The sequence below is a fragment of the Leptodactylus fuscus genome, chromosome 5, assembly GCF_031893055.1.
Source record: "Leptodactylus fuscus isolate aLepFus1 chromosome 5, aLepFus1.hap2, whole genome shotgun sequence".
Taxonomy (NCBI): domain Eukaryota; kingdom Metazoa; phylum Chordata; class Amphibia; order Anura; family Leptodactylidae; genus Leptodactylus; species Leptodactylus fuscus.
This window is the reverse complement of record NC_134269.1, coordinates 154,010,658-154,026,355: the sequence shown is the minus strand read 5'-3', so window position 1 is coordinate 154,026,355 and position 15,698 is coordinate 154,010,658.

Sequence of the window (15,698 nt, the reverse complement as noted above, 5' to 3'; positions counted from 1 at the left end):
CTTAAAGACAGTAACATTCAATTTTGTTAAGATGATCAAAATTACACTTGATATAGCATTGTGTATGACTGGCAAGTGTCAAATGATAGTCTGAGTACAAAATAAAAAACAGTCATAGTCTTTATTTAATTTATACTTAAAGGTACTGTGCTTGGTATTCTGTGGCAAGATATAATACATTGTCCAAGGGAGTGACATGAGGGCACAAGATGCAGGTCCCAGTTCTTACTCCATATCAATACTTCATCCAGTACCTATAGAGATTCTGGATTTCCCCTCCCTCTCCTTCTTTTACTGTATTATGTTACAACAGCCAGAGCTTCTGTTAGCTGCTGTAACTTGATAAAGGCAGCAGTTTTAGAATGGAAAGAGAGGGAGAGTAAGTGTGCACGGAGTAACTCAGGAGAAACACAGCAACATCTGTCCTCTGCTCACTATAGCTCCCTCATGGTTGCTAGGAAGTAACAGTTATTTGCAGTAAATATAAGTATGTATATAAATTATATTATATTGACGCAAATTGGGTTTGCAAAGTGTCTGCCCGTGAGTGTCTTGTGCCTCTCCGCGGCAAAACCGTTTTTTTTTTCTTTTTTAACTGGACACAAAGTACTGCATGTCTGAGTTTGTATTCTGTTAAAAAAAACGGTTTCGCCGCGGAGAGGCACAAGACGCTCACGGGCGGTCACTTTGCAAACCCATTCAAGTGAATGGGTTTGAAAACTGCCAGGTATCCGTCTCCAGTCCAGTTTCTCGGGCAGAAGATGGAAACCCACAAAGCAGAGACCGGGCGCAGGTGTGAACCCGCTATCAGATGGCTATCAGTTAATATCCGTTATATGTCTGTTATATCTGTCTGTTTCAAACAGACAGAAAAGTCCTGCATGTAGGATTTTTTTGTCCGCTTGAAAAAACGGACATGGTTATAAACGGACACTAAAGTACACAAATGGATACAATCGGGCACTAAAGGACACAAGATAAAATCCCATTGAAATGATTTGAAATTGCAAACGGACCAGCTAGTGTCCATTGCTATAATCTTGTACGGACAATAGCCACAGACACTGCTGAGCAGACACCAACAGTAGTGTGAACATCCCCTAACAGCTACATTACAATTGCATAAAACCCATCACAAAATTGTCACTTTTTATTCCAGATTTTGAATTTATGTCTCAAATAACTGTGCATCTTAACCCTTTACATTTTAGCCTTAAACCAATAACATTTTATACCTCCTGCATTCCCGCATTCACAACTTTTTACATTTTTACATAACAGTTTTTATTAATTTTATTTTATTCCTTTTTGTTTTTGAGAGGTGATCAGAAAACCTCAATTCTGAGGGCAAATTCTATGACAGTCTTCAGTAGTTACAGAACTGTGGTCAGGGCTGGAAGCCTTCAGAAAGCTGCTGGCTGACATGGTAATAGTACGACTCCCGCAACATCACTTCGGGGGGCGCCGTATTCACAGCAGACGCCATAACTTGTCACGTGCACCAGGACATACATGTATGTCCTTGTGCTCAGATACTATGGATAATGGTTCTCATTTAACCAGGTGAATCTAGTACACTGTTTATATTTTAATTCCAAAGCTCTGTTTTTTTCCCCCCATAACATTGGTTTGGCCGATATAGGACTTTGAATTGTATATCACAGGTGAGGTCTCTGTAAACATAAATAGGATTAATTGGCCAATGTATTGCAGTACTATTCAAATATATAGGGAATAAATGCAAAGGAGACTCGGTCTTATTGTTTATATATGACCCTTGAGATTTCAATGATTAAGACACAATTAACACTGAATGTCAGTCCCTCATGGTGATATAGTGGGACACTACACCACAAATTCACACAGTGACCATGCATGTAGGATACCTTCTTTTTTGTCCAGCGGCACCCCAGGCTTGTTCTAGCGGAAGTCCTCACCGTATGTGAACACTGAGGCTAATCAGCGACCTAAGGAAAGGACCCGGAACATAATAGGTGACATACAATATGTGAATAACATCCTAGGTCCTCTCCTTAAGCCACTAAGACTTCTGATTGCCTCAGAAGGACTTCTGGCAGAACAAGGCCTGGGGTGTCATGGGACCAGACAGTGGCCTGGGACACCAGAGCGCCAGAGACAGGTAAGAGTGTTTTTTTACTTTTCACCTTCCCCAGCCTCCAACCAAAAAAAGGCCCCCCCCCAAAAAAAAAACAAAAAAAACAACAACCCTGTTTTTACAGGACAACTCTAAGTTCTTAGATTTTGTTCCAAACGTGATAGATTAGAAAGCTACTGGCTAAGGGGGAGATCTCAGAAAACAATATACTGATCATCAGCATTTTGCATACACATATAATAAAAAAAGGAACAATGGGACAGTGCTTCTTGTCAGTGTCTTAAGTGATGTCATTTTTCAGTCCGAAATCTACACCTCAGGAAGTGTACTAAATAACTGAGGGGCCTGTAACCCCTAATACAATAACTAAAAGTAGAGATTTCTTCATTCTTTGTTATTGAAATACTTGGCGATGAGATGATTTCAGCAGATAGAGGTCTATGTGTAAAGATGTTTGTTCACCTGTACTAGACAGCGATGGGAAATCAGTCTCCAGATTCCTCATAACATTGCACAGTCTAATATGGTTAAATGAAACATTCAGCCCTAGTGATTTATTAGGAAAACACAAACAAATTAGTTTCTGCTTCTGTGCTATTAGAAATCTGCGCTGCCAGCTTGCCTGATTCCACAACGCACTGCACTGAATTACCTCATATCCATCATGTGTAGTACAAGATTTCCAATCTAATTATGACTCTATGATGGCAATAAAAATATTTGTTTATAATGAAAATCACTTGTCATGCTTACACATACTACAGAAAACATATTTCATTATATTCTTACCGTTATGTGTATTCTACATCAATTCTCTATAACATACATTTAAAATTCATAAATACATTAGTAAAAATTGTCAGTTATGTAAATGTCAATAATAAAGCACACTAGTAAATAATATGGTGAGTTTATCATATCATATGTATTTGGAGTCTGTTTTGGGGAAATTTCCCATTCATCCAGAAGAGATTTTGTGAGGTCAGACAAGAGGATGGGGCTTGTAGTCTCCCTTTAGTTCATCCTAAAATGTTCAATGGGATTGAGGTTGGAGCTGTGCAGGAATGTCAAGTTCTTCCACCCCCAACTCACCCAACTATGCCTTTATAGCCCTTACACTGAGGCACAGAATGAGCCTTCTCTAAACTGGAGCCACAAATTTGGCACCATGCAGTCAGACAGGTAACATTCTTCTGGCATCTGCCAAAACCTGTACTCAGCCATCAGACTGCCAGATGGAGAAGTGTGATTCATCAATCCACAAAACATGTTTCCAATTGTCCAGAGTCCAGTGGTGGGGTTCTTTATACCACTCCTTTCGGTGCTGGATATTGGGTCTGGTGATATAAGGCTTGCAAGCAGTTGCTCAGCCATGAAAACCCATACCATGAAACTGCTGGTACAGTTTTTGTGCTGATTCTAAGGCCAGGAGGTTTGGAAGTCTACATTTATTGGGGGTTATTTATCATCTGTCCCTTTTGTGGCCATATTTTTCATAAATCTCGCAAACTGGCATCCTATTACAGTACCATGCTGGACTTCAGTGAACTCTTTAGATTTCAAAAATCAGTAGTATCACCATTGAAGGTCACAATAATGTTAAAGTTTTCCCAAAGACATTTAGATTTTATAGTTTCTTGTAAATTAAAGACAATTTAGTACTTTTTATTGATTTTTTTTGAATGTTCCCAAAATGACATCCGGTCAGTCTAGTAATCAATAACTACTTATAGAGCAGGGGTAGGGAACCTTCGGCTCTCCAGCTACTGTGAAACTACAACTCCCAACATGCTCCACTCACTTCCATGTGAGTTCCAAGAACAGCAGAGCAAGTATGCATGCTGGGAGTTGTAGTTTTGCAACAGCTGGAGAGCCGTATGTTCCCTACCCCTGTTATAGAGGAACATCTTTCAATACACAGCATATTGTTTCTTAAAGTGGGATCCAAAATTATCTGGAACATCTTATGCCTCCATTTTCTTTCCATTTGGTATACTATACACTAATCAATGTGTGGGGTATTAAAAATGGTCTAGACATATTTCCTGTAATTTTTACAAAATAATGACTAAAGAAATACCAATGGAAACACCACATGGGAAAGCAGCATCCCTGGGGACACTGCTAAATATTTGCTGATTATTTTGTTGTGTAATTTCCACATGTATAAGTGCTATTCCACTGGGGATGGAGGAACACCCTTCTATTGGGAGAGCCATGGTCCAGTCTAACTTATGGTTGGATGGGATGAGGTGAGGAGACTATGAGTCTTCAGTTGAGAGTGTGTCTTTATGCATGAGAGTAGACATCTAGTGTTCTGTTAAGTAAGAGGGAGAGAGATAGCCTAGGAAACATCTATTGCTTAAACCCAGAGACAGAGAAAATATTGCTGCCAGCCTTTAGGTTATTCTAAGCTGCCCGTCTTGAGGTTATACTTGTTTCCCTCAGAAAAGACAGGGAATTCCTGGGAATAGATTATTCAGCTCAATAGAACAAGAGACAGTAGAACTGAAGTTGGAGTTATCATAGGTATTATTTTTGGGCCTCCCTGGCTCATCCCCATCGTACAGTGGAACTCCCATAGAAAATTGTATGGCTGCAATACCTTGGAAGTTTTATGGTTTGCTGTTGATTCAGTAAAGTTACAAATTGTTGTACATCTTCAACCTGTGTCTCCTTAGTCTGCTCCGCACTTACTACCAAGGGCTCTTCCGACTACCATCATTAGGATTAGTGAGCTGAAGACCACTAAGGGCCATGGGGTACTACCAGCACCATCAGTTACCCTGTACTCCCTCTCAAGACTGCACCAATTTAGCAGGTGGGCTAGTTGACAACAACTATTACTCCCATCCTCCAGATTGCCTCCAACAGGTTGCTGCAGGAGCATACCATAAGAAAAAGAGAGAGCTACAAATCCATTTACTAGTGAAAACATGGGGCCTGCATTTGTTTGTTTTTCAATTGTTTCTGCCTTTCCATACTTAACAGTCACATCTTATTTTACATAGACATTCTTGTAGTTACTGTATTTGTGGCAGATTTCTGTGACACAAAAACAAATATTTAATTACAGGAGTGAAAGCAAGAAATTACTAAGTAAAATATAATAATATATCTCTGTATAAAGTCATGAGAAAAGCAATGAACAACCTCTTTGAATTATAAGGTTTCAAAAAAAGTAGTCCTTAGAATGTCATGAAATTACATAAATACTCCCTCAGAAGAAAAGCAAAATATAACTGTGTTATGTTATCAGTGGTGTAACTAGGAATGGTGGGCCCCATGGTGAACTTTTGACCTTTTATATAAATTGTACCTCCCATGATAGCTATAATGCCTCATAATTACCCCCATCTTAAAAATAAAAAAATAAAAGTTATATTCACCTGCCTGCGATCCCTTAAATAATGGGGATGGAGCAACCAACTCCTTTTCTTAAGTCGCACTCTACGCGCCATAATCACACATAGGAGGTCTGTGTCTCAGCACAGGAGGCACGATGCTGTGACATCATCGCGCCCGCCTGTGCTGAGAAGCAGACATCTTATCTGTGCTCTTGGCATCTTGTAAGCCACAAGCCTGAAGTGGCTTGAATATTACAAGATAATTCATTAGCAGGATGCATTTTAACTAGATTGGTGTCTTAGAGATGCCGACCTAGTTATAAGTACAGCAAGTATTAATGTTGGCCCTGGGGCCATCGCCCCCCACTAGCTATGCCTCTGCTATTCAGCCTTCAATGAGCCCATAATGTGTGAAACATGGGACCCCCTAGAGGCTGAAGTGGAGAGGCACCAAGCAGGAGCGGGAAGAGATAACTGAATAGGGGCCAATACCAGACCTCCACTGCCTATTATAAAAAGCAGTGGAGGTCCAGTATGGCCCGTTAAAGGCATGGGGCCCATCGGGGGAGTCAGTGGTACCCCGATGGGCCAGTTCAGCCTTGAACAATATAGAGCCTTGCTGCTAAAACAGCGGTTACCCGTAGACACCGGCGGACCCCATGGACTATAATGGGCCCCTCTGGGTGTCCATTGATTTTCTGTTGTTTTTATACTGAAACTGGCAGAGAAAGAAGTCCTCCACGCAGGTTTAGTGTCCAATGGAAATGCAAATGCAGATGTGAACTTAGCCTAACAATAATCAGCTATACAAAGCTCAGCATGCTTTTATTCACTGAATGAACAGTAATTACCAGATCTATTACATCAAAAAATCAGCAACATCAAAATATACTTTTATATATCAAATGCAATGATTTTCATTGAGGAAGTCCATGGTGTCTTGTTAAAATCTATCAGTAGTCACAAAAAAAGTACATTTGTACATTGGCATGAAATTGTGCACTATATAATAATAACCTTATTATATGAACTGTTATCATCTCTTGTCTTATGTCATTACCGCTATATGTAAGGATTAGAGATGAGCGAGTAGTGTTCGATCAACACTACTAGCTGTTCGAAGTTTAAGGTTCGATGCAGAACCAGCGTTGATTGGCAGAATGCTATACATTCTGCCAATCAACGCTGGTTCTTCTCTTACCTTTAGAAGTCTTCTCCATGCAGCATCCCCGCGGCGTCTTCCGGCTGGAATTCACTCTGCCTAGCCATCCAGCCTAGGCAGAGCCGACTGCGCATCCGTGGGCATGTCCTCACATGCGCAGTCGGCTCTGCTGAGGCATCGGGCCGGGCAGAGCCGACCGCGCATGCGCAGTCGGCTCTGCCTAGGCCCCGATGCCTAGTCAGAGTGAATTCCAGCCGGAAGACGCTGCGGGGGCGCTGCACCGGGAGAAGACTTCAAGGAGAATCCAGCCCGACCATCACTCGTGGACTTGGTAAGTATAATTTTATCGAATTTTGCGTACCCCTGAAACGAGCATTTCCCCCCATAGACTATAATGGGGTTCGAAATCCGTTCGAACAGTTGAACAGTGTGCGGCTGTTCGAATCGGATTTCGAACCTCGGACATTTTAGTGTTCGCTCATCTCTAGTAATGATCATTAATAGAGATGAGCGAATACTAAAATGTTCGAGGTTCGAAATTCGATTCGAACAGCCGCTCACTGTTCGAGTGTTCGAACGGGTTTCGAACGCCATTATAGTCTATGGGGAACATATACTCGTTAAGGGGGAAACCCAAATCCGTGTCTGGAGGGTCACCAAGTCCACTATGACACCCCAGGAAATCATGCCAACACCTCTGGAATGACACTGGGACAGCAGGGGAAGCATGTCTGGGGGCATCTAACACACCAAAGACCCTCTATTACCCCACTATCACAGCCTAACAACTACACACTTTCCACATTCAAAAAAACCTCTATCAAAGTGGGAAAATACCTGGAAACCTTCTTTACTCCCCAAATGGATGGACACAAACCCCAATTTAAGCTCAACAAACAGTAACAACCACCCCTTTAAACCATGACAACCACAGAGGGAATAGGCAATGGGAAATCCTTTAGTCCTCACCCACAACTGTCATTGTGTGTGTGTGTGTGTGTGTGTGTGTGTGTGTGTGTGTGTGTGTGTGTGTGTGATGTGGTAAGACCTTCCAAAATTGACTTTTCTAGCCCTTAACATGAGCCCTTCCAAACAAAGCTACAGGACCTTAAGCTGAGCTAACAGCAGCAGAGATTGAGGCCCTTGGCATGAGTAGAGCCTTGCACCAGCAGTGTTTTTGGCCCTTAGGGTGAGTTGAGCCTTGTACCAGCGTGTGTCCCTTAACATCAGGCGGGCCCTAAGTTCTGCGCTTTGCACAAAAGTTCAACATTAACCTTAGTAGCCTTAGTAGGCCCGAGAACCAGGAACAGGTCTTGCAATGGCTGTCGGATAACGCTTAAAGCACATTGTCCACCAGCCAGTCAGCCTCTACCTCCTCTCCTCCTCTTACCCAACAGTCTTGTCCTCCTTCCACCCAAAATTCTCAATCTTCCCAGAACAATAACCCCAACTGTCCCTGCTCCCCAGAGCTGTTCTCCCTTCCTTTGACTGTACCGCAACCTGCCCCTCCATTTTGCGATTCCATGGACCTAACAGACGAGTATCTGTGTCCAGATGCTCAAACACTAGAGTCTCCTCCATCTCCGGTCGATTTGGTGGCGGATGACCAGCAACCCACCCTCATCGACGACGATGAGATGCAGTTGCTGTCAGGGCAGCCAGTTGACATGCGCATTGTGCAGGAGGAGGAGGCGAGACAGGAGTTGGAAGAGGAGGTGGTGGATGACGAGGACACCGACCCCACCTGGACAAGGCGGATGTCAAGCTGGGAAAGTAGTGTGGATGTTGAGGCAGGTGCAGCACCAAAAAGGGTAGCTAGAGGCAGAGGTCAGCAGCTTCGCCGAAGCCAGGCCAGACCCGGAATGTCCGAAGATGTTCCCTTTAGTACCCAGCCCAGAAAAACTCCCCCATCGAGGGCACGTTTCTCGAGGGTGTAGAGTTTTTTCAAGGAATGCGCCGAGGACAGATATAATGTCGTCTACACAATTTGCCCTTCTGAAATCGAGTAGGGGCCCTGAGAAGAGCAACCTGTCCACCACTTCAATGCACCGTCATTTGGAATCCAAGCACTGGAATCAGTGGCAGGCAGCAACAGCAGGACAAATGTCGCCCGCCGTTCATGCCACTGCCTCTGCTCACAGTGCTGGCGATGCACTCCAGAGGACGAGCCAGGACATCACTTCATCTGCCTCCGCCACTTTGTTGACTTCTCCCTCATCCTCCCCTTTTCCTGCCACTTCTCCTTTTGCCCGTGCCATCATGCGCCTCTTCCCAGCAACTCCCCATCTCCCAGGCCTTTCATTTCATGCTAAAGTACAGCGCAACCCACCCACATGCCCAAGGCTTCAACGGCCTCATCTTAAAAAATCTGGCCCAGGAGATGTTGGAGTCCCGGCTGGGGGACACTCTGCCCTTTTTGGGCAGAGTGTCTACTGCGCCACCTCACTGTGCCGTCCACACCAGCACTTTCCCCCAAACATGAGGCGGTCCCTAAATTCAGCGCTTAGCTTAGCTGGGAAGAGGCGCATTATGGTGCAGGCCAAAAGGGCAGATGAGGGTGAACTCCCCAATGTGTCACAGACAGATATGTAGGTGTCCTTGCATCATATCCTTGCACCATACTTGGCTAGATTGGACTTTCATTTTGTGCCAAAAAGTGGTCAAGACAGCGATCCCTCAGCTAATCCCATTACACCATCCATTGCCAACTGCAGCACTGAAATTACCATCTCTGGAAGTGGTCCAAAATCTTCCTCTGCATTTAGCCAGGCTCGATGCTATGGTAGGCTCCAGGGTTCTCTTAATGCATATTGCATGGGGGACTCAGATGTGTTTCTCAGCACTGAGACCACCACTTCTGAGATCCCAAAGGAAGTAGGCAAGAGATGTGCAGTGCAGAAAAAAAGATGAGAAAATAAGTGTAGGCTGTAGAAACGGCCTCATCTCAAAAAATCTGGCCCAGGAGATGTTGGAGTCCCAGCTGGGGGACACTCTGCCCTTTTTGGGATCGGAGAGGGCAGAGCTGATGTCGGCCAGGTATTCCCACAACATGCGCTTATACTTGTCCCTTGTTAACGTGTTCCAGACCTAGGAATAAGTGTTCCAACAGGGTAGAGTTTTGCATGCCTTTGCTTCTACCCACTGTTTTTGCTGCTTAGCTTCCCTCCACATCTACACTTCTTTCGCCCCTAAACATCACCCCAGTTTATGCCTTTGCTTCTACCCTGTTTTTTTGTTGAATTAGATTCCCTCCACGTCTACACTGCTTTAGCCCCTAAACATCACCCCAGTTTATGCCTTTGCTTCTACCTAGGTTTTTTGTTGATTTAGCTTCCCTCTACATCTACACTGCTTTAGCCCCTAGACATCACCCCTGTCCATGTGGGGTCGGTGGCCTCGTCATCCACCAACTCCTCTTCCAATTGCGCACTGTCCCCTTACTGCAAACCGCACATGACCACAGCTTGCCCTGATGGCAACTGTGTCTCATGATCCCCACTGAGGTCCAGAAAAGTCGGTGGCGGGTCCAAAACCCCATAATTGGAAGGAAATGGCGGATGCTGCAGTATTTCTAACACCTGTTCCTGGTGCTCGGGCCTGGTCTGTGTTGTACCCTGCACCTGCTTAACGCAGCTGCCATATCCGGAGTTGTGATGAGCGCATGCTAATGTTTCGTGTCCAGTGCAATGGATGGGATGGGATTTCACATAAGTCTGCCACCCATGGCCACTCATGGTTGAGCAACTGATTAGCTATTGGCTACTGCTAGGCAGAAAACATTCAGAGCACACTCCTCTCATCTTCGCACCGTTGGCTGGCGGAGGAAGACGAGGGGGTTGGAGTGGCATCTGATGTCCCTGTCCCACACGAGGCTAGAGGGTGCACTTCAGTGCATCCCATTGCTTCACCACAAATGGTGTGAAGGGGAGTGGAAAATGGAGGAAATGGAGAGTGACCCTTACAGTTGGGGCAGCAAAGGCATGCCAAGTAACACACTGGCACACATGGCTGACTTCATCTTAGGTTGCTTTTCAAGAGTCTAACGCATATTTCACATCATGGAGAACAAATAATACTGGATTTTTACAAGCCTCGAACCACGGTCTAGGTCTAATGTCTGTTCCTTTCTTATATTAGGGGAGAAGGAAAAAAATTACTTCAGTGATGCGTTTAGTGTACATAGACTGACTATTAATGTGTATCCCACTTAGTGTTGTTAGGGTTACACACCGTCACAACCTGGCTAAAGCTTCCATAGCTGTTAATAAAGTCAACATAACTTTACAGTATCCAAAAAGACAGCTGGTACCGACAGAGAGCAAGACAAATGTCAACCAAAGCTGTGAGCTCTGAACACCCACAGTGACTTTGGCGTCATCATTATAAGGGAGCGGGTGGTAATAAATAACTTGGCAGTGCCTAAAACCCAACAAGCTTATACAACTATATTTACATTAAGATACACAAATGACACTTCTTAGTAGCATGTCATGAGACAAGCTGATAAGATCTTCCTTTGTGCAGTGCTATTTGAAAGTTAATAGCTGCCTTCATTTTAATTCTGGAGAAGGTGCAGACATTAGATTTAGAACATGTCTTCATTGTCCAAATCCTCTATATAGGTAATGTGTTTTTCGGGCTGAGCTGTCTGGGAACGAGCTAGTGCAGCACTGACAACCTGGGTGAATATGGCAAGAGCCTGAGATGTAGGGTGAATGTATCCTCAAATTATTTGGGGAATTTCCACTCAGAAACTGGCACTATATACCAGTAGCAAAAATTGTGGGTGCACGTAACCCCAATATATTCTTTGAATTCCCAGTCAGACAATGGCACTATATGGCAGTAGCAAGAAATGAGGGTATTTGTAACCCCAATATATTCTTTGAATTCCCAGTCAGAAACTGGCACTATATGGCAGTGGCAGGACTTGAAGGTATTTGTAACACCAATATATTCTTTGAATTCCCAGTCAGAAACTGGCACTATATGTCAGTAGCAAGAAATGAGGGTATTTGTAACCCCAATATATTCTTTGAATTCCCAGTCAGAAACTAGCACTATATGGCAGTAGCAAGAAATGAGGGTATTTGTAACCCCAATATATTCTTTGAATTCCCAGTCAGAAACTGGCACTATATGGCAGTGGCAGGACTTGAAGGTATTTGTAACACCAATATATTCTTGGAATTCCCAGTCAGAAACTGGCACTATATGGCAGTGGCAGGACTTGAAGGTATTTGTAACACCAATATATTCTTTGAATTCCCAGTCAGAAACTGGCACTATATGGCAGTAGCAAGAAATGAGGGTATTTGTAACCCCAATATATTCTTTGAATTCCCAGTCAGAAACTGGCACTATATGGCAGTAGCAAGAAATGAGGGTATTTGTAACCCCAATATATTTTTTGAATTCCCAGTCAGAAACTGGCACTATATGGCAGTGGCAGGACTTGAAGGTATTTGTAACACCAATATATTCTTTGAATTCCCAGTCAGAAACTGGCACTATATGTCAGTAGCAAGAAATGAGGGTATTTGTAACCCCAATATATTCTTTGAATTCCCAGTCAGAAACTGGCACTATATGGCAGTGGCAGGACTTGAAGGTATTTGTAACACCAATATATTCTTTGAATTCCCAGTCAGAAACTGGCACTATATGGCAGTGGCAGGACTTGAGTGTATTTGTAACCTCAATATATTCTTTGAATTCCCAGTCAGAAACTGGCACTATATGGCAGTGGCAGGACTTGAGTGTATTTGTAACCCCAATATATTCTTTGCATTCCCATTCAGAAACTGGCACTATATGGCAGTGGCAGGACTTGAAGATATTTGTAACCCCAATATATTCTTTGCATTCCCAGTCAGACAATGGCACTATATGGCAGTAGCAAACATAGTGGGTGTATATAGCCCCAATTCTATTGCTAGGGGACTTGCAGTGTATTTCTGGGGTGAAGGTGGAGGGGGCACACCGTTGGAACGGGGATCGGGGGTATATATAGGGTATACGGGAATACACTGTCAGTGTATTCCATTCAGGATCCTGGGAAAGCTGGGTTGCGGCGATTGAGCCCGTCAGTGCCACGTTACACTGACAAGCTTCTCCCTGGAATTGAAGTTATATGTAACCCCAATATATTCTTTGAATTCCCAGTCAGACAATGGCACTATATGGCAGTAGCAAACATAGTGGGTGTATATAGCCCCAATTCTATTGCTAGGGGACTGCCAGTGTATTTCTGGAGTGAAGGTGGGGGGGCACACCGTTGGAATGGGGATCGGGGGTATATATAGGGTATACGGGAATACACTGTCAGTGTATTCCATTCAGGATCCTGGGAAAGCTGGGTTGCGGCGATTGAGCCCGTCAGTGCCACGTTACACTGACAAGCTTCTCCCTGGAATTTAGCTCTTATAAGAGCTGTTGGTTGTCTTCTCCTTCCTATCCTAGCCTGTCCCTGCCTACCCAGAATCTAAGCCCTAGCTAAATGGACGGAAACCTCCGTCCCCGGTGAATTGCAAGCTCAGAATGACGCGAAGCTGGGCGGCGCTGTTCTTTTAAATCAGAGGTCACATGTTTTCGGCAGCCAATGGGTTTTTCCTACTTTTTTCAACATCACCGGTGTCGTTGTTCCTGTCCCACCTACCCTGCGCTGTTATTGGAGCAAAAAAGGCGCCAGGGAAGGTGGGAGGGGAATCGAGTAATGGCGCACTTTACCACGCGGTGTTCGATTCGATTCGAACATGGCGAACAGCCTAATATCCGATCGAACATGTGTTCGATAGAACACTGTTTGCTCTTCTCTAATCATTAATTATTGTGTTTTTCAGCAGTTTTCTACAAGCCACATATTTGATGCACCGAATTCACATACACTATTGATATATGAAATTTATGATGTTTGTGATGTTTATGACCTTTGTCATTTATATTCCTTAAGACTTCTGGAAATCTCTATCTCTTTCCATCCCTGTGCAAGTCATTTTAAGCCTTTCCCTTGTCTCTAGAGATTTGCGAGGCAGCTTGAAAACAATCGCATCGGCGCCTTCCTTATAGGCTGACGGCCTCTCAATTGAGAACGGGGGAATCATAAGACGGAGACCTATGTGCGCTTGCGCATAGGCCTCTCCCCCATTGGCTGCGTCTCCGTGCTTCTCCCTACATACGGATAGGAAGCACGGGGATTCTTTTATGCCGTTCTAAAGAATAATAGGCTATGTCTGCGCAGAAGCATCGGCTCCTTACCAATTAGTTCAAGGAGGCTGGCAGCAGTTCTCATTCTGGTCCTCTTTGTCCATGTGAATACCCATGGAAAGTATTATTCACATTTCTATTGGCTGATATTTGGATCTGTTCCAGGGGTTTTCCCTTATGCCTGATTATTTTGAATAGTACTTAAACCTGCCGTTCTGTCTATCTGAGATTGCATTTTGAGGCTTGAGAAAGCGCACATAGCTGCGCAAAACGGCTGTTGCCTACTTGCCTATTTATGCTGTTTTTCCTCCATGCACTAACTGTTTTTAAAGAAATGCTACCTTAATGAAGTTTTTTATGAAGATGAGCCTCGATGTGGGTGAGTGCCCTCCTATTTTTCTACTACTGTTCCATTTTTCATACTGCTTTTTGGGTTGTTGAGCACCCCCACGGCTCTTAAAACATATAAGGTTTTTTCCTCTAATTCACCTCCAGTCTATTCGGACTTTTATTGTATTTCAGCAGTGCCATCCTACACATCTTTGTTTCTGGTTTTCCGCATAAGGCTTTTTCAAAAGGATTGAGCACGCTGTAAAGGAAAAATTCCATTTTTCGAAATTGCATTTTCCTAAAAAGGACATTTTGTACAGTTCCCATATTAATTGTGGAGAAATTTCTATACTGAACCAGTATGGAGGTTGCAGAGGAGGAAACCGTGTGCAATGGGAGGGAAGACGCTTTGGCATTTTTTAATTTATGCAACCAAAAGGACGAATTGCAGGTTTTGAGCGCTAAAACATTAGAACAAAAAATCTTAACACTTGCTGAACGCGAAACCAGATTGTTTTGGACAATTAATTCATTACATTCTTACAATGCCTGTGGTCGTGTTCCAAGAGGTTTACGTATATACAAAGAACCCTCTATTTTTCAAAATGATGATAAATTTATGAACGAGTGGAAATGCCTACACTTGGAACACTCGCAGAATATCCTTAGACTGGTTCTAAAGAGAAATGAGGCAGAATATGAAACGGTCACTTCAGAACTGTGTAAAGCAAAGACAGAATTGAGAACTCGCCTGACAGAACAACAGTATATAACAACTTCAAAAAAATTCGATAAAAAAATTGCAACAGTTCAGGCTGAGGTTAAAGAAAGAAAACGTGATAAATATATACGTGACAAGCACGATTTTGAGCAGGGAAAGATTTTTAATTGGAATGATAAGAAAAAACAACAATATCAACAACATTTCAAAAGAAGAAAAAGATTTTCTGTCCAGTCTACTAATGAGAAATCCAGAACAGCTACTTCTACCAAAAATTCGAAAGTAAAAGAATATTGGACTTCTGACACAGAATCAAACACTTCTGACGACCAAATGAATACTTCAAGCGACAATGGTAAAAAAGTTTCCATGCAACAACAACAAAAAAAGTCCAAACAAGCCGTCCCTTTAGAAAAAGAGCAGTCCGAAGAGGACGCCATGGAAGAACTGCGCATCAGGACGAAAAGGAAGCACGTGTCGTGGAAGACCTAAAAGCGGAGAATAATGATGTGGTTAATTTGACGGACACGCCTTTGAATGATGCTTGTTTGTCTCTTTTGGCTAAGGGCTTGAATTTTTGCCTTACCGACCCCTTTGATGAGGTCGAATTTGAAGTCGACCTTTTCAAAGGAGTCAGGAAACTTTCTTTATTTAAACATTTCTCAGAAAAATCTAATGAGAATATTGATTTGGATCAATATAGTGGTGAAGCACCTTGTCAAGTTGGCCCTTTGGGTTTCTTTGTTAATAACCCATTAGAAAAAGAAGAAGGTAATATACTTTTAGATCTCATCGATTGGTCAAATGATGATACTG